Below are 23038 nucleotides of genomic sequence, written 5' to 3' on the forward strand. Positions count from 1 at the left end.
GGTTTGCTTTAGGAAACAATTCTACCAAAAACAACATGGGAAGAGAAGTAATTTAAAGTGTTTAAAACATTAAATGCACAACTGACTCCAAACTGCCACTTAGTATGCTTTGTATTATAAGATATAAAAGCTACCCTCCATCTGTGGAATGTTAAGCTGACACCCAAGACAATCAAAACCTCCCATATTCAATATCCCACTATTTTCTGGTTTTACCAAAAAAACAAACAACCAGCAAATGATTTCATCTCTTAAAAAAAAGCATTTACACTTTAAAAATGGGATGAGTTGGGATTCCCTCCTTTGAAAAAATATTTCTAGAGCTACTAAAAAACTTGCATTTACAAAAGAGTTGATAAAAATATTCCTCTGGATTGTACAAGAAGGGAGATTGGGGCCACTGATAGGACCAGGTGTGTGATATTAATCAGACTTGGCTTCTTTTTCTCCTGCTTCATCAGAAGCTGGGCTCTCCTTGTTTTTAGTTTCTCCATTCTCTTGGTTAGCCACTTCAGCTTGTTTTCCCTTTGCTCGCCTTTTCCCTTATTGTGGCCTCTCCCGTTGCGGAGCACAGGCTCTGGACGCGCAGGCTCAGCAGCCATGGCTCACGGGCCCAGCCGCTCCGCGGCATGTGGGATCTTCCCGGACTGGGGCACGAACCCGTGTCCCCTGCATCGGCAGGCGGACTCAACCACTGCGCCACCAGGGAAGCCCTGTTTGCACTTTTTTGTCCGAAGATTTATCCTTTCCTGCCGCCTTTTTTGGCTTCGTTTCCACTTTTGCGGGAGCCGGTGTAGCTGACACCCTCGCCGATCTCCTCTCGCGCTCCTCCTTCGCAGCCCCCTCGGCGGAGCTGACCTTCCTCTTGGGCTTCGGGACGGCGGGGCAGGCGCGTGTCCGGTGCCTGCGGGCCGCGGCGCGCCGAGAGCCTTCGCAAAGCTGGGCTGCCTGGCCGCTGCCGCTCCTCCGGCTGCCCGAGCCCCTGGGACCCGCCCCTCACCGTAGTTTTGATTTGCGTTTCTCTAATGATTAGTGATGTTGAGCATCCTTTCATATGTTTGTTGGCCATCTGCATATCTTCTAGGCCCTTCATTCATAATTTACAAAAAAAGCAAGAGAAACCCCTGAACTAACACATTTTAGTTGTTTTCACTGATTTTTCCCCCCTCTACTTGTGGATCAGTTGACCAGTTATTTTTTTTTTTTAAAGTTTTTCACACTTTGGTTGAAATAACAACATGGTAAATAGAATTAGGCTTCAGGTTTGAGGGCTACCTGGTGCGTAGTGAATTAGCACGAAGGGAAGTGGATCATCTCGAAGGACCTCCATGTGTTAGTGGAAGTGACGCACCGAGCACACCAGAGGAGTGGGTCAGGCTCCCAGGGACCACGTCCTCTTTCCTTCTCCATTTACTGACGAGACAGTGGTGGTAGGAGGGGACATGGGTATTTCTCCTCTGTCTCTGGGGCCTCCAGCTTTGGGTCCATCTCCACAAAGACCCCAGATCCTACAGCACAACCATTCCCTCCATGATGCTACTTCCCATTAAACACTTCTTTTAGCACCACTTCCTCCCAATTTCCCTCCATTAATAATCTCTGATCATTACCTCACCATCCCCTGTTTGTCTTCCCAGTTCTTCCATGCTGTGTAGCTAATTTCCTATACTGTATATGCCCTATAAGGATGGGGAGTAGTTTCTGTTTCCTTGGCTGGACTCTAACTGATATATCTTCCCACTATGGCCACTTCGTAGCTTCCTGTAAGAATGGTCAGGACAAATTCAAAATAAATATGAATTTTCTCCCAAAGGTATTTAGTGCCCACTATGTGTAAGGCACTGGGTCTAGGCACAGGGGAAGCAAATAAATAAATACATATTTTTTTATTTTAAGGAGCTCATAATTTACTGGAGGAAACACGTCAACAAATAATTTTAATAAATGGTGATAAATGCTATAAGGATACAGCAAGTATATTCCTAATGTCTTCACAGGTTTGCTTTGTTTACAGGCTACCTTTGGTGGTGTGGTATAGGAAATGAGCACTAATTAAGAACCACGAGGATTAGGCTGTAGGTTGGGTCTATTACCACTAACTAGTTGTGTGGCTTTGGGCAGGTCATGGAACCTCTCCAGGCCTCCGTTTCTTCATTTATGAGATAACACGTGCGTTTTCTTTTGGTTTGCCAACATTATTACTATGACCTTTCAATCCTTCATTTAACAATCCGGAGAGCCCACTGGCACTTGTTTTAAAGTTCTTTCCAAAGGGCATGACTGAGGCATGACTCACCCCTATTAAACCTAGGAGTCCTGCTTCTCCAATCTACTATACAATACAGCACAACACAGGAAAACTTGGACACACATGCATACACACACACACACACACACACACACACACGCGCGCGCGCGCACGTGCGCACGTGCACAAATTTGGCACTCCAGGGGGCCTTCTGGGGGGGATGCATGGCTAGCAATTTATACAACCCAACAAAATAGACATCACCATCTGAGAGTCAGCTCAGGAGCCGGAGAAGAATAAGAAATGCTCCCCGCCGTGTAGTTTTGGGCTCTGCACGTGCTGGTGAGGTGCATCCGGCTCGGACAAGGACAGGTCTCTCTGGCTGAGTTCTTCACAGAAAACTCCATGATTTCACAGCCCTTAAGTGGTGGTTCCATTTCAGTAGGAACAAAACAGCTTCTTAATGGGGGAGCTGTACAGGAAATCAATCATTTAAATATATTCTTAAAAGTACAGTTTCACCAATTTGATTTTTTAGTTACTACATCATCTGGAAAAAAAAATCCCTTAATCCATTAAATGATTACACTTGAATATTTAATTCCTGCCAATGTAGATTTAAATAATCTTTTCCAAATAATTTGCTTATGGCCGTTAGATATACTGAAGCTCCTCCCAAGATGTCTCTTGTAGAAGCGTAATGACTCCTTTTGCTGATGACAAACTGAGCATAAGAGAGCATTTTCAGCCCTACAGTATTATTATAGGTACTGGAGGTATAGTGGTGGGCAGATCAGATAGAGATTCACAGCAATGTAAAGAAAGGGAAGAAAATCTAGACTGGAGAAAAATGCAGAGATTGGTGGGCCTTAAAACAGAGCACATTTGCCATATTATTCTCAAGAGAGTTATGATTTAAAATGTATTGCAAATATGTGGAGAAAATCCTGCTTCACCTTTATTCAAGTGTTCAACACAAACCAGGTTTAAATTCTAGCAGCGAACTGAATTTTAGAAATGATGCGTTTCAGCCCTGTGAATTGCAGGAAGTGCAGCCCACCTGCTGTATCTTCTGTTATAAAGGGGAATTATATGCACTTTATACGGCAGACCAGAGGCTCTTCCTTTTGGTATAGAAAGTGGGTTTCACATCACAGGAAGCTTCTGCTTTTCTTCTTCCCAAATGCTCCTTAGGCTTGTGCTCAGATGGAAGGGCCTCCCCTGGCCTCCCTGTCTCCCTTTCCCACGGCCCTAGAATTTGTGTCTGTTACTTCCTGGCAGTGACCAGCTGCTGGGTTTCCTTCTCATCTTTTGTGAAGGCAGGAAACACAGAGGGGGTGCCTTGGAGACTGAAGGCAGCTTGCGCAGTGGCACGGCCTCTGCTGCACCCTACTTGGCCCTCTGCCGGGGGCACTGGGGCAGACCTGTGAGTGATCCTGATCTTCAGACACACCTGGCTACCCCAGTACCAGGATACTGGAGCCAGTTCTGTTCCCTTAAAATTAGGTTTGATGACGGGAAGGACTAACTGGATGCAGAACTTCAGCAAAATCTGCAGTTAGACATCTGTGACATTCCAGGTATAAAAAAGGCCAGGAATGCACGCTTCACACTGTCTTGTTTAAATAGCGCTCTCAACCAAGGAGCGTTTTCATAAAACACCTTGAGTTTTTTTTTTTTTTTCTGCAGTATGCGGGCCTCTCACCGTTGCGGAGCACAGGCTCCGGATGCGCAGGCTCAGCGGCCATGGCTCACGGGCCCAGCCGCTCCGCGGCATGTGGGATCTTCCTGGACCGGGGCACGAACCCATGTCCCCTGCATCAGCAGGCGGACTCTCAACCACTGTGCCACCAGGGAAGCCCCAAGAACTTTTTTAATGTGGGTTACCATGTTAGAAATTAAAACTGAGACATTTTTTACAAATTTATTTTATTTTAAAATACTAGTAAACCCACTGAATGTAAACATTAATAACACAGATTTCTGAAAATTAATGCTATTTTCTAAGACAAAACAAAATTATTGAGAAGAATAATTGTTTTATATGTTTGTAAATCCCTAGCTGGCTTAATAGAAGACAACTTGAATCAAACACCTGTTACTGCATGCAATCTGTTGCAATGAATTGCTTTGGTTGAAGTCTATGAAGAAAATTCTAGGCTTCACATAGATATGTGATTGGAAAAGGGACTTGAAACTTTTGGGCCTCCCAAATAAGGATTTAGGGGACCCTATGTGTCCTCAGTCTACACTTTGAGAATTGCTGTCTTAAACCTCATGGTCTGAAGTAGCTGCTGGAGCTCCAGCCATTCTATTCACATTCAAGGTGTCATGACAAAGTTTGAAGAAAAGATTGGTACTTTCTCTTTAAGAGGAATTCCTGGAAGGCTCACAGCATTCCTGCTTACATCTCTTTGGCTAACACTTTCATATGGCAACATTAAGCTGTAAGAGAAATGTTTCAGTGGGATAGCAATGTACTCAGCTAAAATTTTCTAAAAAGGAAGAGGAAAAACTCTACCTAGAAGCAATTAGTAGTCTGTGCCACAGGAAGAGTGAGTTCAAAGCATTCCAATGACCCAAACACTTCATCTGCTGTTTCCATGACTGCAGATTATCCAAGCACCACAGATCCCCTCAGGAGTCCCCTGTGAAGAAGTTATTGTTAACTTTGCTATGTGATTGGTCTATGGTGTTCAAGTGCATTTGAAAGTGTCTGCAGAGGGATGGGGTGTGAGATAGGAGTCACCAGCTAACTAAAGGGAGGCAAGGTTTGGGCTTTCTGAGAAGTACTGACCAGAGCCAGGTTCTGAAATGGTAATGAAACTAAACTAAAGAAGGACTATTGTGCTAAGATTTTACTGAAGCTATACAGACATTCCTTTATTTTCAAAAACTTTGAAAAACACTCAAAGAATAGATGTCAAGGACAGAGTTTGTTGGAAAACAAAAAATTATTTTCTTTCTAGTAAAGAGTGACAGCACAGAAGTTTCTTATAGTTAATAAGAAAGTGTTAAGAAACTAATTTAAGAAAGGAAGGTGCTATTATTATCCCCATTTTTCTGATAAGAAATTGAGGCACAGAGAAGTTCAGCCACTTACCTAAGGTGATGAAGCTGATGAAGGCGAAGTTGGCTCCATATTCCATGTTCTGAAATCACTAAACAATCCTGTACATATATTCTGAGGAGGAGCTTGGAGCTGAGGGGAAAACTTGAGGACATGCATTGGATGAGATAAAAATTTATCACAATACAAGTTAGTAATGATGAAATTTAGTGACAGCCAAACGTTAACTGTAACTGGATGCTGTTTATTTGAATATGTATTTCAGTACTCTCTGTGTTTGAAAGGAAATGTTGGCTATTATTAAAATGCGTCCTTTCAATTTGTCAGAGTGATCTTTCTATAGAAGGATTCTTAGTTCATCAAGGTAAACCTCATGCCCTCTCTGACCCTTTCTTTCAATAATTCAACCATAACACTGCATCCTCACTCACAGCCTGTGACTTCAGATGCCCCTTCCATCATTAACCCAGTGTCAGGCACCTAAAGTGTGAGCCTACGTGCCTAACACGAAGTGGCACCTAACAGGAAATAATCAGCCTCATGGGACACATATTAATAACCCAAACCTTTTCAGCAGAGAGTGAAAATTGGTAGCCTGCAGGTGAAATTTTGCTTATAATATGCTCTATTTGCTTCATAGAGTGTAATTTTAAAAAATAGATTTTTGGGGGGACCAAAATCCCAAACCAAAATTTCCCATAAGAACCCAGCCTCTCCATGCCTTTATGTTACGTTACCTGTCTGTCCCCTGTGGGCAGTTGAGTTTGCAACCCTGTCTTTACAGATATCAAACTCCAAATCATATTAAACCCCATATTCTACTGCAGCAGAACCTGTTTTGAAATGACTCCACCTGCAATTTTCAGTTGAACTGATTATTTAGTCACAGCTTATCCACACGGTAGGTTCTGCAATCAATGGAGACGTAGAATGTATGAGTCCAAATTGCCTGCTCGTACATAAATGATGGGCTGAACAGGATAGGGCTGATCACAAAATAATGGGGCAGATGTTTGGAATATAGTAATGCAGAGCCTGGCCCCTAGTAGGAGCTGAAATGCTTTTGATGAAGGTTGATGGTACATAGGCAGAGGTTTACTAACTGGAATGCTGGGATTTCTGTTTTGCTTTGATGATCACTCTTATACCCGTGAAGGTCATTGCTGCTCTCCAAATATTTCTGGCTCTCTGACTTTGGGTGCAGCAGTAGGCTTGCACTTCCTGCCCCCTTGAGGTTGGGTGGGGTCACGTGACTAGTTCTGTCGAATGTGTTGTCAGTGGAGGGATGTGTGTCGCTTTGGGCAAGGTCATGTAATTGCCAGAAAAAGACCCTCCAGATCTCTCTTTCCTCTCACATGGTGACCAGCAGTGTTTGAGATGGTGGCAGCTCCAGTAGCCTAGAATTCTGAGTGTCTACAATGGGCAGAGGCTTCTGCCAACGTGTGATAGACATATTACAAGAACCAGAAATAAAACTTTATTAACACCCACTAAGATATGTGGAGTTTTTGTTTGTTTTGTTTGTTTGTTTGTTTTGCTGCAGCATAACCTAGCCAGCCCTGACTAAAATAGTCACTAAATACTAATAAGTACTAAGTTAAGATTTTTAAAAATCTGAATTCAGTGACTTGGGCCATCCATTTAGAAGTTATGAAAATGCTAGTCACTAAATATTAATAAATACTAAGTTAAGTTTTTTAAAAATCTGAATTCAGTAACTTGGGCCTCAACTTAGAAGTAATGAAAATGCTTCTTTAGGTTCTAGGTCACCATGACTCCAATTCTGGGTCCCATTTTTGAAACCTCCTGTTACCCATGAACTCTTTTCTAGACTTTCCAGCCTTTATCCTTTGTAACTGAACTGGTCAGTAACAGAGCTGTTTTGTTTGTTTGTTTAGGGAAAAGGTCCAGCAAGCAACAAGAGGCAGCGGTGACCTCTGAAAACAAACGTGCAGGGTCTTCCCAGAGCTACATTTTGCAGCAGCCTGACACTCAGAGCCCACAGAGAATAAAAACCAGTATTGCCCAGCTCCTCAGAGCCTTGGCACTATCCCTTCTACAGCAGTTGTGTGTGTCTGGTGGTAACAGAGCTAGGAAAGGCCCAGGAAACTACTGCTCTTTAGAAAGACCTAGACCTGACCAATCCAGTCTGTAATGCAACCCATTTCTTTCAGGTTTCTTTCTCTGTGTGAGTATGTTAACTTTGCATCCGCAACTGAATTTACTTTCTAAACTAGGGATGCATTTTATATTGTTGCTGTCAATAATTTAAAAAGAAATCTCCCTTAAGTTTATTTTTCAAAGTGCAGGAAATATCCCCAAGGACCTACTGCTTGGAAGCATATGACTGCATTTATCGGCACAAATCACCTATTTGGATGGGAAAAGCTTTACTTAGACCTTATTTTAGATCTTTTTGGTCTGAAAAATGTGAGTTTGGGAGGCTCACTAGTGGTTTTAATATACTGTTGGAGAAGTAAGTGTCTGATTAGCTCTTCATTCTGAGCTTTTTATGTGATGTTTAAAAGTATTTCAGTGAACATAGAAAGTGCTATTAAGTAAGCAGGATGGTCTATTTGGAGGCTTCATAATCCATTTACTTTATCAGCAAAGAATTTATTGAGCACGTACTAGACTGTGACTGACCTCCTCAGTGGAAGGGACTGTGTCTTGTTCACCTTTTATCTCTACTGCCTAGCCCAGTGTCTGCAATATAATGGGTGTCCGAAGTATGCTTTCATAATCACTATTCAAAGTGCCATGCAAATGCACCCAGAGAAACACAAGGAAGTCTTCATATTTGATGAACTAATAGTCTAGTGGATTAAAGTAAATGCACAATGAATTGTAGCCTGTGACAGCAAAGAAAGAATGATTTGAATATTAGTGGTGTAATACAGACGTATGATGGAGAAGGAAGGGATGTGTGATGGATCCACAAATAATGCAGGAACTTGGGGTCCCTGGGTTCTACTGAGTCTCCACTGACGAGCACTGTGACTGTGGGAAAATTTTTCAACCTTTCTGGACCACTGGGTCTCCAACTGTTAAATGAGGAATTGCCAAACTTTTGACAATTACAAACTTTTAAAAATTGTATTACTGCATTTGAGTGCATTCTTATGAATTTCAAACAAAGCAGATAGGGCAAAAGTTCTCCACTGCTTTAGCTGCACCCCATAAATTTTGGTAAGTTTGTTTTCATTTTCACTCATCTCAAAGTATTTTTTGATCTCCCTTGTGGTTTTATTCTTGGACACATTGGTTATTGAGAGTGTGTTGCTTAATTTCTGCATTTTTGTGAATTTCCCAAATTTCCTTGTTATTGATTTCTAACTTCATTCCATTGTGATTGGGAAACACATGCTTTGTATTATTTCAATCCTTTTAAATGTTTTGTGACTTTTTTATGACCTAACATATGGTTTGTCCTGGAGAATATTCCATGTACAATTGAGAAGAATATGTATTCTGTCATTATTGAATGGAGTTTTCTATAGATGTCTGTTATATCTAGTTGTTTTATCGAGTTATTCAAATCTATTTCCTTGTTAATCTTTTGGCTAGTTGTTCTACCCATCATTGGAAGTTGTATATTGAAATTTCCCATTATTGTTGTTGTATTGTCTATTTCTCCCTTTAATTCTGCCAGTTTTTGCTTCATGTATTTTGGGTGCTCTGTTGTTTTATATATATATGTATATTATAAAATATATATATATTTTATACATCTATATTTAATATATAATATATATATTATACAATATAATATAGATGATAAAGTATATAATATATAATGTATTTTGGGTGCTCTCTTGTTAGGTATATATATGCAATATATAATATATATATTTATACAATATATATTATACATCTATATTATATCATATAATATATACACATTATATATTATATATAGATGTATAATGTATGTAATATATAATACCTCTGTATGATGCATATATAGCCTATATTTTCTTGACCCTTTTATCATTATAAAATGTCCTTCATCTCTTGCAACAATTTTTTCTTCAAGTCTGTTTTATCTTCAGCCACTTCAGCTCTCTTTTGATCATTGTTTTAAGGTGCATATTTTTCTGTTATTTTTACTTTCAATCTATCTGTGACTTTGAATCTAAAGCATGTCTTTTGTAGACAGTATGTAGTTGAGTCAAATTTTTTTAACTCATTCTGCCAATCATTTACTTTAATTGGGGTGTTTATTCCTTTTACATTTACTGTAATTACTAAGATAGTTTTATTGACTGTGCCCCTTAAAATTCATGTGTGGAAGCCCAAACCCCCAATGTGACTATATTTGGAGAAAGGACCTTAAAAGAGGTAGTTAAGGTTAATTGAGGTCATAAAAGTGGGGTCCTAATCCAGTTGGACTTATATCCTTCTAAGAGAGGAAGAGACACCAGAGGTCTTTCTCTCTGCGTGTTCACAGAGAAAAGCCCATGTGATGACACAGTGAGAAGGTGACCATCTGCAAGCTAGGAAGAGAGTCTTCACCAGAACCAACCCTGCTAGCAGTTTCCAAACCTGTGAGAAAACAAGTATCTGTTGTTTAAGCTACCTAGTCTGTGGTATTTTCTTACGGCAGCCTGAGCAGACTAATAAAGGTAGGATTTACATCTGCCATTTTACCATTTGTTTCCTACATATCTTATGTCTTCTTGCTCCTGTATTACTCGTTTACTGCCTTCTTTTGTGTTAAATAACTATTTTCTTGTGTAGCATTTTAATTCTCTTGTTAATTCTTTTACTATATATTTTTGAATTATTTTCTTGGTAGTTGTCCTGGGAATTACAATTAACATCTTAATTTAAAACAGTCCAGTTCAAATTAAAACCAACTTAATTTTAATAGTATACAAAACATTGTTCCTATATAACTTCTTTGTGTTGTTATTATTATAAAAATTTGCACTGTGTACCCTTCAACACATATTTATAATTATTATTTTCTGTCTTTAAAGTTAGGAGAAAAAAAGTGTTATAAACAAAAAATACATGAATACTGTCTCAGTGCTTGTTTATTTGACAATGTCAATTTCTTCTTCAAAGGATAGTTTTGCAGTACACAGATTTCTTGATTTACACCTTTTTCTTTCAGCACTTTGAAAGAAACTGCTTTCAGCACTGCTTTCCGGCCTCCATGGTTTCTGAAGAAAAACTGGCTGCTAAACTTATTGAAGCCTTTTTTTTTTTTTTGGTATGTAATGAGTTGCTACTCTCAAGATTCTCTCCTTGCCTTTTGTATTAGAGAGTTTGAGTATGATGTATCCCGGCATGAATCTCTGAGTTTATACTACTTGGAGTTCAGTGGAGTTCTTGGATATGTAGATTAATGTTTTTCATCAAATTTGAGAAATTTTCAACCATTATTTATTCAAATATTCTTTCTGCTCTTTTCTCTGTCTCCTCTCCTTCTGGAACTCTCACTGTGCATATGATGTTATGGTTGACATATCTCAGACTCTGTTCTTTTTCTTTTTTAATTCTTTTACCCTTCTATTCCTCAGACTAGATCATCTTAATTAACATGATCAAGTTCACTGATTCTTTCTTTTGCCTGATCTAATCTGTTGTTTAACCCCTGTAGTGAATTTTAAAATTTCAGTTATTGTACTTCTCAACTTCAGTATTTCTATTTGGTTCTTTTCTTGTTATTTCTGTTTCTTTACAATATCCTCTATTTGATGAAACATTAATCTCATACTCCCCTTTAGCTCTTTAAACATGGCTTTCTTTAAGTATTTTGTTTGTTTGTTTGTTTGTCTTTTAACATATTTTAAATGGTTGATTTAAAGTCTTTGACTAGTGAGTCCAATGTCTGGGCTTCCTCAAGGACAGGTTCTATTGATTGCTTTTTCCTCCCTCTGTGTATGGTTTATATTTTCTTGTATATTTGCATGTCTTATATTTTTTGTTGTTGTTGAAAACTGGACGTTTAAAATAATACAATGTGCCAATTCTAGAATTCAGAGTCTGCCCCATTTCCAGAGTTTGTTATTATTGCTGTTTTTTGTAGTTGTTGTTTACTTAGTAAATTTTCTGAACAATTCTGTAGAGCCTGTATTCTTTGTCATGTGTGACCACTGAACTCTCTGCTTGGTTAGCTTTGGTGGTCCCTAGTAATCCACCAGAGATTTCATTATCCAAAGGTGAGAGCTTAGGGTATTCTCAGGTCTTTTCTAATCATGTGAACTGTCCTGACATGTTCACAGCCCTGTGCATAACTGTTTTGCACAATCCCTGAAATTGTACAATTTGTATCAATATATCATGGCTTGTACATGCATATATGTATTTTATTCTTACTAGAATGGTGAGAACACTGTACAAAACTAATTCAGCTTTTTAAATGTCACTTTTTGATACATGCACATTCCAACAACACTCTCTACCTTAAACTTACTGATTAGTAAGGAACAACAGAAAGGACAAGGAACTTTCTTCTGTGCTTGAAGCAAGTTCTGGTTTGAATGAAAAACATGCCTCTTCGGGCTGTCACAGCCCCCACTCCCTCAGTTACAGATACAGTGTGCTTATTTTGTATTTGCTTTGAGTCTCACTGGATTTCCGTGTATCCACTAGAATTCTTTGCTCATTTTTCATCATGAATGCTATCCATGAGCGGGGCAACCAGACCAGTGAGCATGCATATTGCACATACCTCCTGGGTTCATGCACATGCTCCATTGTCCCATTGGACTTCACTTACAACACACAAGTTCAAAGATAAAAGAATTTTAAGATGACTATAACTCGTGTTGTGATGGCATGACAAGAGTTCTCACCAACGAGATGGAGGCAGAAGCCTACTGGGACTTCTGGAGAAGTCCTGCTTTCAAGAAACATTCGTTATTCCTTGTTTCTTTGATGTTATTTTTTTACTCCTGCTTAAAATGGGGACATGAGACTGAAGGATGGGCAGCTGGTTGCCTAGGAGGCAATGAACATGAAGGTAAGAACATGTGGTTAGGAGGTTGGAATAAAAAGCTGAATGGAACATGGATCTTCAGAGCCTCTACTTCTTATGTGAGGAAAATAAATCCCTGTTTGATGAAGCCACTATTTTTCAGGTGTCTGTTACTTGTTGCAGAATGCATCCATAACTTATACTCATTAATTTTAAATACTGCATTTATCAGGTACTAAATTCCCGTAGACACATGATTCTCTTTCTATACTTTTAAACCATCCCGTCCCACTAAATTTTCCCACTGATTTTTAAAACACATTTCTATGCTAAAATCACACTTTTAACAGCTATAGATTTATGGGATGTTTTGCAATCTGTTAGAGTAATGCCTCTGTTTATTTTTTTTTAAAGGCCTTAGTTAATTCTGTCCATATTCACTTCCCTATGAATTTTAAAACACGCTTGTCAATTTCTGTGAAAATTCAGTAGAATTTTGATTGAGATTACATTGAATTTATGGATTCATTTGGGAAGAATCGACATCTTAAAATTTTCAGTATTTCCATCTAGGAGGAACATAGCATTAACCCTCCATTTCTGTAGATCTTCCATATTTATTTAGATCTTCCATATTTCCTTCAGTAACATTTTAGTTTTACTTACATAGGGCCTGCACATTCTTGTTAGATTTATTGCTAGGTATTATATCTTTTGTTTCTATTGTGAATGGGATTTGTTTTTTTCCCATTGTGTTTTCTAATTGGTTTTTGCTAATTTATGGTAAAGCTATTATTTTTTATTAATCTTGATTTTGTATTCAGCCAGCTGGCTAGATTATTTCCCTGAGATCCTTTCGAGGATTCCCATTTCAGCTCTAAAAGTGCTAGAACTTAGGTGTTACAGAACTTCATAATTGGAAGGTGATATTTGGTCAAGGTCAAAGGAAAAGCTTCACGGAAGGGGTGAGATTTCATTGTCATCATTATTTAAGGCTAATTCTACTGGTGGGAATGTCTCCAAGTCTGTGTGTTTGTTTATTTTTAGTGGTTTGTTTACTTTTAGTGATAGGCTCTTTCTGCTTCTTTCAGGCTCCTCTGCATTTCTTTATTGTTCAATCCCTGCCTGCACAATTGTTTCCAAAGGTGCTATAACGTGATGGGCTGAGTAAGCATTGCAGCAGAAATTCCCGAAACAGCTCCAGCGTTGCTCACAGTTGTTCTTACTGGTAATCAGTATCTTCTTTTGCCCCCAAATCCGAAGAGCTAAGACGTGAATTCAGATTTTTTTACTAGGAACTATATTGGAAGTCCACAGCCAAGTTTTTCATTAAACATTTTAGACTTTTGGCTTACTAGGTTGAAATTGAACTTGGAGTGATTCTGAAAGAATGACTGGTAGCCAAGAAGTCATATTACCTTCTCTTACTCCACAACCCTCAAAGTCCCTAAAAAATGTGTCTTCTATTGATAGTGTTAACAAATATTTAGCACTCAGCTTCCAACGTCTTGCTTTTGACCATGGTAATACACATGCTTTAATGGACCAGTGTTCAAATTTGGACTTACCATGACATCTGTATTGCATGTCATGCATGTATCTTCACATCTGGAACATTTTAGATGTTTCCAAACTAAACGAGCAGTGGGGGAGAGAAAGGGAGAGATGGGAAGCCTTCTTTTCCAAATAGATTAGTCTCTGAAAATTTTCCTGAAACTCTTTGAAGATATCTGAGGGATAGTAATCTCTGAGTCAAGAGGCCTGTGTTGAAACATGGCTCTACTACTTAATAGCTATGCCAGTCCCCTAATTCATCCTCCGCCTCCCTAAGTCTTGTTTTCCTCTCACAGGAGTGTTGTAAGGGTAAAGTGAGATGAGGTTGACAAAAGAACCATGTAAACTGTAAAGTACTATGCAGATGTGAATTGTTAGTAACTGCAGAATGTTGAACACTTCTCTTTACCTGCTGTAACATGCTTAGAGAGGTGTAACCCAAAGTGAAAAGAACCCCCAAATGGTCCCAATACATAAGAAACTCATACTTCAGCATGATGAAAACCTTTATAAAATATATAATTAGGGGCTTCCCTGGTGGCGCAGTGGTTGAGAATCCGCCTGCCAATGCAGGGGACACGGGTTCGAGCCCTGGTCTGGGAAGATCTCACATGCCGCGGAGCAACTAGGCCCGTGAGCCACAACTACTGAGCCTGCGCGTCTGGAGCCTGTGCTCCGCAACAAGAGAGGCCCGCGATGAAGAGTGGCCCCCGCTTGCTGCAACTAGAGAAAGCCCTCGCACAGAAACGAAGACCCAACGCAGCCAAACATAAATAAATAAATAATTATATATATATATATATATATATATAGTTAAAGTAAAATGCGTGACTTCACGATAAAATATTGATGAAAAGTTTCAAAAACAAGTCATAAAATATAAATGCAAATAGTTAGCATTGTTTTCATGTTTGAACTAGTGGCTTCAAAATCGAAAAAGAAAAAACACAACTGTGACAGCTTGACTGAATCAAACGCACAGAATCACTTCAGTCTTGTCAAGCCCCCTACCTGATATCTCTCCCTAGTGTTAGAGAGCATACACTTTTCTGATTGGTCACATTCTGTCTCTTGACTGTGTGGAGGAGGCACTGGCTTTCGGATGATGATGATAATCATCATCACATTAATTCTTATTGCTGCTGTAACAGATTCCCCCAAACTTCGTGAAAACAACACAGATTTACTGTTTTATAGTTCTGGAGGTCAGAAGTCCAAAATGGGTCAGCAGGGATGTGTTCCTTCCGGAGGCTCTGGGAGAGAATCTGTCCCCTGCCTTTTCCAGTTTCTACAGGCTGCCTGGGTCAATGACTCTCTTGGCATCTCTCTGACATCTGCCTCCATCATCACCGTACCTTCTCTGAAATCTGATCCTCCTGCCTCCCTCTTTTTAAAAAAAAAAAACACTTTATTTTTATTTATTTGTTTTTTTTGCAGTACGCGGGTCTCTCACTGTTGTGGCCTCTCCCATTGCGGAGCACAGGCTCCGGACGCACAGGCTCAGCGGCCATGGCTCACGGGCCCAGCCGTTCCATGGCATGTGGGATCTTCCCGGACCGGGGCACGAACCCGTGTCCCCTGCTTCGGCAGGCGGACTCTCAACCACTGCGCCACCAGGGAAGCCCCTGCCTCCCTCTTATAAGGATCCTTGTGATCATCACATCAGCCCACCTGGATAATCCAGGATACCCTCCCCCCATCTCAAGGCCCTTAATCACCTCTGCAAAGTCCCTTTTGCCACGTGAGATAACATATTCACAGATTCCTGTGGAGGTGCACATCTTGGGGGAGGGGCAACATTCAGGCCATCATAATTATTGACAACACAACACTTAAGAGCATTGTTTACGTGACAAGCACCATTCTAGGCACCTCAAATACATTCAATCAAAAAACCTGATGAGAAAGATAATATTCTCTCCACCCTAAGGTCATGCCATTGAGGCGCAAAGAGGTTAAGTAACTTGCCCAACGTCAGACAGCTAGGATTTCAACCCAGGTGGGCTGACTCTAGAGCCCAAACTCTTCACCAGTATGCTTTTGCAAAGTGAACAGATTGGTCCACTAGATGTTGAGGAAGCAGAAACTCCTAAATATAGTTATTGCAGAGGCTATGATTTTATAATAACGATGGTAATAAATGTTTTAATCGTGGTTTACCATTTCTAAAGCACATTCCCAGCAATTTCCATGAAACTTTCCCATAATCCTATATCTCAAAATAATCTTTCTTTTCACTAAATCCTCTTCTTTTTTGACTTATTTAAATAGCAAGGGTTTCTAATATGCCTTCCACTGGAATTTGTGTACATGTGTATTTGTTCTGTCTGTTCAACTGTGAGACCCCTAAGTAAAGCGGAAACAAGCATCCATTTCGTAAACAGAGCAAAACAAAATGAAACTTAGTAGAGTGACTTGAAACTGATAGTATTCGTAAATACGTGTTCAGTTGAACAGTATACATGAGACCGAGTACTGTTTTGGAAGTACTATAGAACCTACAAAGTAGATATGATAGACTGCACTTTGATGACCCCAGAGAACCATGCCTTTCAGGATCCAAGTTTTTGAGTATTATCCTCTCATCTGACTCTGGGCTGAGTCTACAACCGCTTTAACCAACTGAATATGATGAAAGTGATGTTTTCTCCCTCTTAGAATGGATTTGTACCCAGTGCCTTACGTGTCCCTGGATCTGGGAAAGAACTGAGAAGCTTTCATTTTCCGAAGTCCAGACCCCTGATGCCACGGGACTGGATTGTCTCAAAGTGTTTCTCAGGGTTGAGGGGGCCCAATCTAAAGCTGGAAGCTGGGCTCTTCAGGGCCCTGAGAGGGTCAGGGACCTGCACCAGGGTAGGAAGGACTCAAATAGGGTTGGCTGCATGGGTCCTGGAGAGGCTGGAAGCTGCATGCCACACTTGGGAATCTCAGCCAACCGTCAGCCCAGGGCTGGTGCAGAGGAGGCTGAGCACAGTGCCTCCTAGTGGATGGTGAGGGCTGTGGTAGAAAGGCCAGGAGGGGCCGCTGGGATCCCTCCTTGAGGTTTTTCTTAACTGCTTAAATGGTAGAATTCATGAATGGCTTCAAAAGGAGAAAAGGGGTAGATCTCACTTCCACACTTCATGGTGGGGTAAGCCCACCCCAGTGTTGTTGAAATGAACACATTTAATGAGCAGTTACTGTGTGCCTGGTCCTTGCAGACATTTCTCCTTTGATGCTCACAACAGCCCTGTTATCATGTAGACCAGGTCTCAGAGCAGGACATGTTTGCACTTCAAAACACACATTCAGCTTAACCTGAAGCTCAGGCTTTTAGCCACCCTCTTACACCGCCTTTCTCAATTCTAAACTCAATTTTAAATTTGAATCAAATTTAGCAACTTAATCCTCTGATGCTGGGGGTTGAAGTTCAAGAACCAGGTTTAGGAAGGTTTTTCTCCTTAGGCTTTGCAGAGGAAAACCATCTGAAAACATCAAATGCTGCTGGATTAAAGAGAATATATTTCAAAGAGAGTTGTTATTTTATTTTCAGGATTAAATACCCTCCTTTTTAAAATCTTGGGTTTAAAATTTTAAATGTAGACACCCAGTTTGGTGGAGCGCTGGCTGAGAATGGACATCTGTCCCCACCACATGCCACCCTAGTCTTAGCCATGCGTCCCAATGTCCAGGTCCCTCTGCTACAGTCACGCCTGAGTCACCATTTTTGGACAGAGTCTGTGGACCCCATGAAGGGCCCTGTGGGGACCAGAAATCCAGTACACTCACAGTAGTCGAAGATGTTTACAATGTGAATCAGCAGTTAAGAGCAACTTCTTCCCCCCTAAAAAGTCACATCTTTCATACAAACTATACTAATTATGCTGTTTAGTTTTGTTTTTCCAAGGCAAATGACAAGAAAAATGTATAACCAAGGGACTGGTTGACAGAAGTGAAGAAATATGAGACAACTAAAATAGAGAATGAAAAATAATGAGAAAAATGATTAAAAGAACTGAATTGTGTGGCTTGCTTTATGGGTAATGAGCCTGAACTAAGTGAAGAAGTTGCGTGTATTTATGGAACCTACAGGATAGATGGGGGGAGTAGGTTCCTCCCAATCTCTGACTGGATTTTGTTTCCAAACTGCGTGGATAATTTAACAGCAGAGTGAGAGAGCTGTCCTGGGGTCACCCTGGCTGTGACCCTGTAAGAGAAGCTGGCCATGTACACAATTTCCGCTTTTATTATTATTATTATTTTTCTCCTGCCCTCAGATTCCACTCTGTCTGGACTTATCTGGAATTTCACACCCATTCATGCTCATATATTCATTGCCTCCCTCCCCAGCCTCAGATCTGCTTACCAAGAGTCTCCTTTTCACCCTATATTAGTTTCCTGTAGTTGTGTAACAAATTACCCCAAATCGGGAGGCTTAAAATCAACAGAAACTCATTCTCTCACTGTTCTGGAGGCCAGAAATCTGAAATCAAGGGGATGGCAGGACTGAACTCTCATTCAAGGGTCTAAGGGAGAATCCTTCTTTGTCTCTTCAGACTTCTGGTGGCCCCAGGTGTTCCCTGACTTGCAGCTGCAGAACTCAAGTCTCTGCCCCTGTCTTCACATAGCCCTCTCCTCCTCTCCCTCTGCCTTTCTCTTATAAGAACCCTTGTCACAGGATTTCGGGCCCACTCAGATAACCCAGGATGATCTCATCTGGAGATCCTTGACTTACTGGCATCTGCAAAGACCCCTTTTCAGAATAAAGTCCCACCAGAGGTTTGGGGTGGTCATATCCATTGGTGGGGAGCCATCACTGAACCCCTTCTTCTAAATTCAAGGATTTCTTACTCCCTAGGCAAGAGAATAATCAATCAAAAAGGAATCCATTTCTATCCACCAAGGCATTTTGTAACGTACTTTCCTGGCCTCTCCAGGTTTCTTATAAGCCACAGCTGTTTAAGATCATCATTCACTTGTAATCTCTTTCTCAGATCTCCCTTGAAACTCCTAGTCTGCTTGGCTTTAGGGTTCTATGTATTCAGCTCTCATTCTAGTCCGTATACCTTTCATAGTCCTTCCTTTGTTACTTTACTATGTATCAATAGATCAATTTAGATTTCCAGACCAGAGGCTGTACACCCTGGTTTGCCTGAGACAGTCCTGGCTGATCTCAGTGTCCTTTCTAGTTGATACCCTCTTATCTCTCAAAATCCTGGTTTGGATGATACCCCTTAGCTGGAACATTTTCCTTTTCAGAGGCAGGACTTAAGGGACAATTGACAGAAAGCATTCTGTTTAGTGAGTGATGAGTGATGAAGAAGGTGAGGCCTTTGCCTGAACTTGTAAATTTGGAGGCTAAAAAATGGAAGTGGGGAAGGTTTGAAAGAGAGAGTAGCACACAGAATAGGCCACAGAGTAGATCAAGACCAGACTTCCATTCCACTGACTAAGGGGAGAATGAGCCTCTCCTAACAGCGTGGGGCCTGTTTCCCTGTCTGAAATAGTCCAAGAGCAATCAGCTTCTGAAATTTGAACCTCTGATCCAATCTTATTATTTGATTTGGTGAAATATGGTCTCTACAAGTTTGCAAGCAAAATACTTCCCAGAATGATGTGGTGACAATTTAAGCAACTTTTAAAAAAGTTTTTCCCCACCTCTACTCAAGGAACCAAGGGATTCTGTCTTTCGGGGGAGGTGCTCATAGGACAATGGACTTCACCTCTCTGTCTCTCTCAACACTCAAAACACAGGGAGCTGCTTAAAGAGCTGGGCACATTGTTCAGTTTGAAAGAACACCCCTGTTTTTTTTGCACCACCCTCACAGTCCAATAAATCATCAAAGGGAGGATGAAATGGTGCAATCACTTTGGAAGACAGTGTGGCAATTTCTTAAAAAGTTAAATATACTCCTCCCTCATGACCCAGCAGCTTGACTCTTAGGTATTTACCTAAGAGAAATGAAACTTTATGTTCATAATAAGGGTTGTACAGGAATACTGACAGCAATGTTATTCAGAATAGCCCCAAACTGGACAAATCCCAAATGTTCCTCCACAGGAGAATTGAGAAACCTATAATAATATAATCATGTAATGGAACAGTAGTTAGCAATTAAAAACAATTACTGATTAAATCAATTGATCACCAAGTCCTATGGATTGTACCCTCCAAAATCTATCTGCTTCCCTCTCCTCACTATCACCATGCTAGTCCAAACTCCCATAATCATCCCTCACTCTGAGGAATGCAACAGTCTTCACCTGGCTTCCCCCCTTCTGCTCGTCCTTCCTCACATCCATTCCCCACACAGCAGCCAGAGTGATCTTCCAAAACATGACTCTGATCTTGGCACCCACTTACTCCGACCCTTCCTCCCCTCCCCCATCTCCAGTGAGTCAAATTCCTTCATGCACTGGGGTCTGGCCAAGGTCGTTCTGCCCGCAACACAGCACTCCCCATCTTCTCCTGCTCAACTTACTCCTCATCTCCTCCAGGAGGGGAGGTGGGCTCTGGTCCTGTTTTAGAGCAAGACTCTGTCACCCTTTCTAGTGGCATCCTGTGCTTTCAATCCTCATGGTACCATCACAATGATTGTGAAACAGTGTTTAGACTGATTACTTGCTATTTTATTTTTTTTGGTATTATTTTCCTATTGTGGCTATAACAAATTACCACAAACTTAGTGGCTTAAAATAACACAAGTTTATTATCTTACATTTCTGGAGGTCAGAAAGCCAAAAAGGGTTTCCCTGGGCTGAAATCAAGGTATCAGCAGGGCTGCATTCCCTCTGGAAACTTTAGGGGAAAATCCATTTTCTTGCCTTTTCCAGCTGCTAAAGGTCACATACATTCCTTGGCTTGTGGCCCCTTCTCTCTCTCCTGAGTCTGCTTTTTATCACATCTCTCTTGACTCTGGTCCTCCTGCCTCTCTCTTATAAGGATGCTGGTGATTACCTTGGGCCTACCTGGATAATCCAAGCTCATTTTTCCTTCTCAAGAACCTTAGCTTAATAAAATCTTCAAAGTCCCTTTGTGCAAGGTAACATATTTACAAGGTCTAACTGTTAGGATGTAGACATTCTGGGGGCCACTCTTTGGCCTATCACATTTGTCTTCTCCCCAAATATTAAGCTCCACTGAAGATAAGGACCACACCTGTCTTGTCCACTGCTGCACTCAGACTGCTAGCAGGTGCCTTGCACATTATAGGTGCTAAATAATACATTTGCTGCGTAAAGTAATAGCACTGGGGCTACTTGCATGCAATTCGCTTAGATTTTATAATTCCATGTTTCAGTTTTATTTCCAAGTTTAAGACTGTAATGTCTTTTGTAGTTCTGTAGCCATTAAGGAAAGAGGGCCCATTCTACCTGGACCTTCTAGCCTCAAGCCAAAATTGTTCTAAAAACCACCTGTTCCACGACTCAGTGATTCACTATTTTTGTCCATAGAGTTTTTCTACATTAAATTATCTTTGCCTAATTATCTAACGCTTGGGACCAAACTCCCTTGAACTCCTTCTACTTTAAAAGTGTTCTCACCTGCCTCATGAATGCCACAATTTGCAGGAATCAGCTGCATCCTCCAGCCCAACAGGCTTCTAAGAGATTTTTGGCCCAACAGTGTATCTCCAAGCCAGAGTTCTTCAAACACTATTTCCAACCTCTACATACTACTTCATTGGCAATCTACAAATGGAGTACCTGATATCAGTATTCTTTTTAAAAAATTTATTTTATTGAAGTATAGTTGATTTATAAGGTTGTGTTTCTGCTATACAGCAAAGTGATTCAGTTGTACATATACATACACATTCTTTTTCATATTATTTTCCATTGTGGTTTATTATAGGATAGTGAATGTAGTTCTCTGTGCTGTACAGTAGGACCTTGTTGTTTTTCCATCCTGTATATACTAGTTTGCATCTGTTAACCCCAAACTCCCAATCCATCCCTCCTCTCCCCTCTCTCCCCCTTGGCAACCACAAGTCTGTTCTCTATGTCTGTGAATCTCTTTCTGTTTCACAGATAGGTTCATTTGTGTCATATTTTAGATTCCACATGTAAGTGATTTCATATGGTATTTGTCCTTTTTCTGACTTACTTCACTTAGTATGATAATCTCTAGGTCCATCCATATTGCTGCAAATGGCATTATTTCATTCTTTTTTTTATGGCTGAGTACTATTCCAGTGTGTCTATATGTTATACATATGCCACAGTTTTTTCATCCATTTATCTGTTGATGGACATTAAGGTTGTTTTCATGTCTAGACTATTGTAACTGGTGCTGCTATGAACATTGGGATGCATGTATCTTTTTGAATTATAGTTTTTTTCAGATGTGTGCCCAGGAGTGGAATAGCTACATCATATGGCAACTCTATTTTTGTTTTTTGAGGGACCTCTATACTGTTTTCCATAGTGGCTGCACTAATTTACGTTCCCACCAACAGTGTAGGCGGGTTCCCTTTTCTCTACATCCTCTCCAGCACTTATTATTTGTGGACTTCGATATCAGTATTTTGAGAGCCGTATGATAGCACAAAAAGTACAATAATTTCAACTCAATTTTAAGAGTATTGTTTTAGCCTCTGCCATATTGAGAATCTCCTGGGTCAGGAGAGGGAAAGAAGAGATGAAAGAAAGGTGTGTGTGTGCGTTTAAAGCAGGGACACACTACAACTGCATACTGAACCCATGTCTTTTTTTCTTTCTTTCTTTCTTTTTTTTTTTTTGTGATACGTGGGCCTCTCACTGTTGTGGCCTCTCCCGTTGCGGAGCACAGGCTCTGGACGCGCAGGCTCAGCAGCCATGGCTCATGGGCCCAGCCGCTCTGCGGCACGTGGGATCTTCCCGGACCGGGGCACGAACCCGTGTCCCCTGCATCGGCAGGTGGACTCCCAACCACTGCGCCACCAGGGAAGCCCCTGAACCCATTTCTAAACTGAAACTTTTGTAGATAAGTGAAATAAGTGATTCTTTCAATAAACTAAAACAAAAATAGAGAAAATTGTCAGTCAAACCAATTCCTCAATATCATGTCCTCAAGGAAGGAAAAGTTGGTTATCTAAATTTTTTCGTTTTTTACAGCTGTTTTGATTCTATGTAAGACCAGTCTGATTTGAAAGTATTATTCATCTGGTAAATAACCAAACAGATTTAGGACACTGCAAACCTAATTCCACTCATGAGCATCTTCTTGTCTTATCCGTTTTGTTTTGAAATCTTGTCTTGGCTTGTTCCACAAGGACCT

This window comes from Lagenorhynchus albirostris, chromosome 6, assembly GCF_949774975.1.
Source record: "Lagenorhynchus albirostris chromosome 6, mLagAlb1.1, whole genome shotgun sequence".
NCBI classification, from domain to species: domain Eukaryota; kingdom Metazoa; phylum Chordata; class Mammalia; order Artiodactyla; family Delphinidae; genus Lagenorhynchus; species Lagenorhynchus albirostris.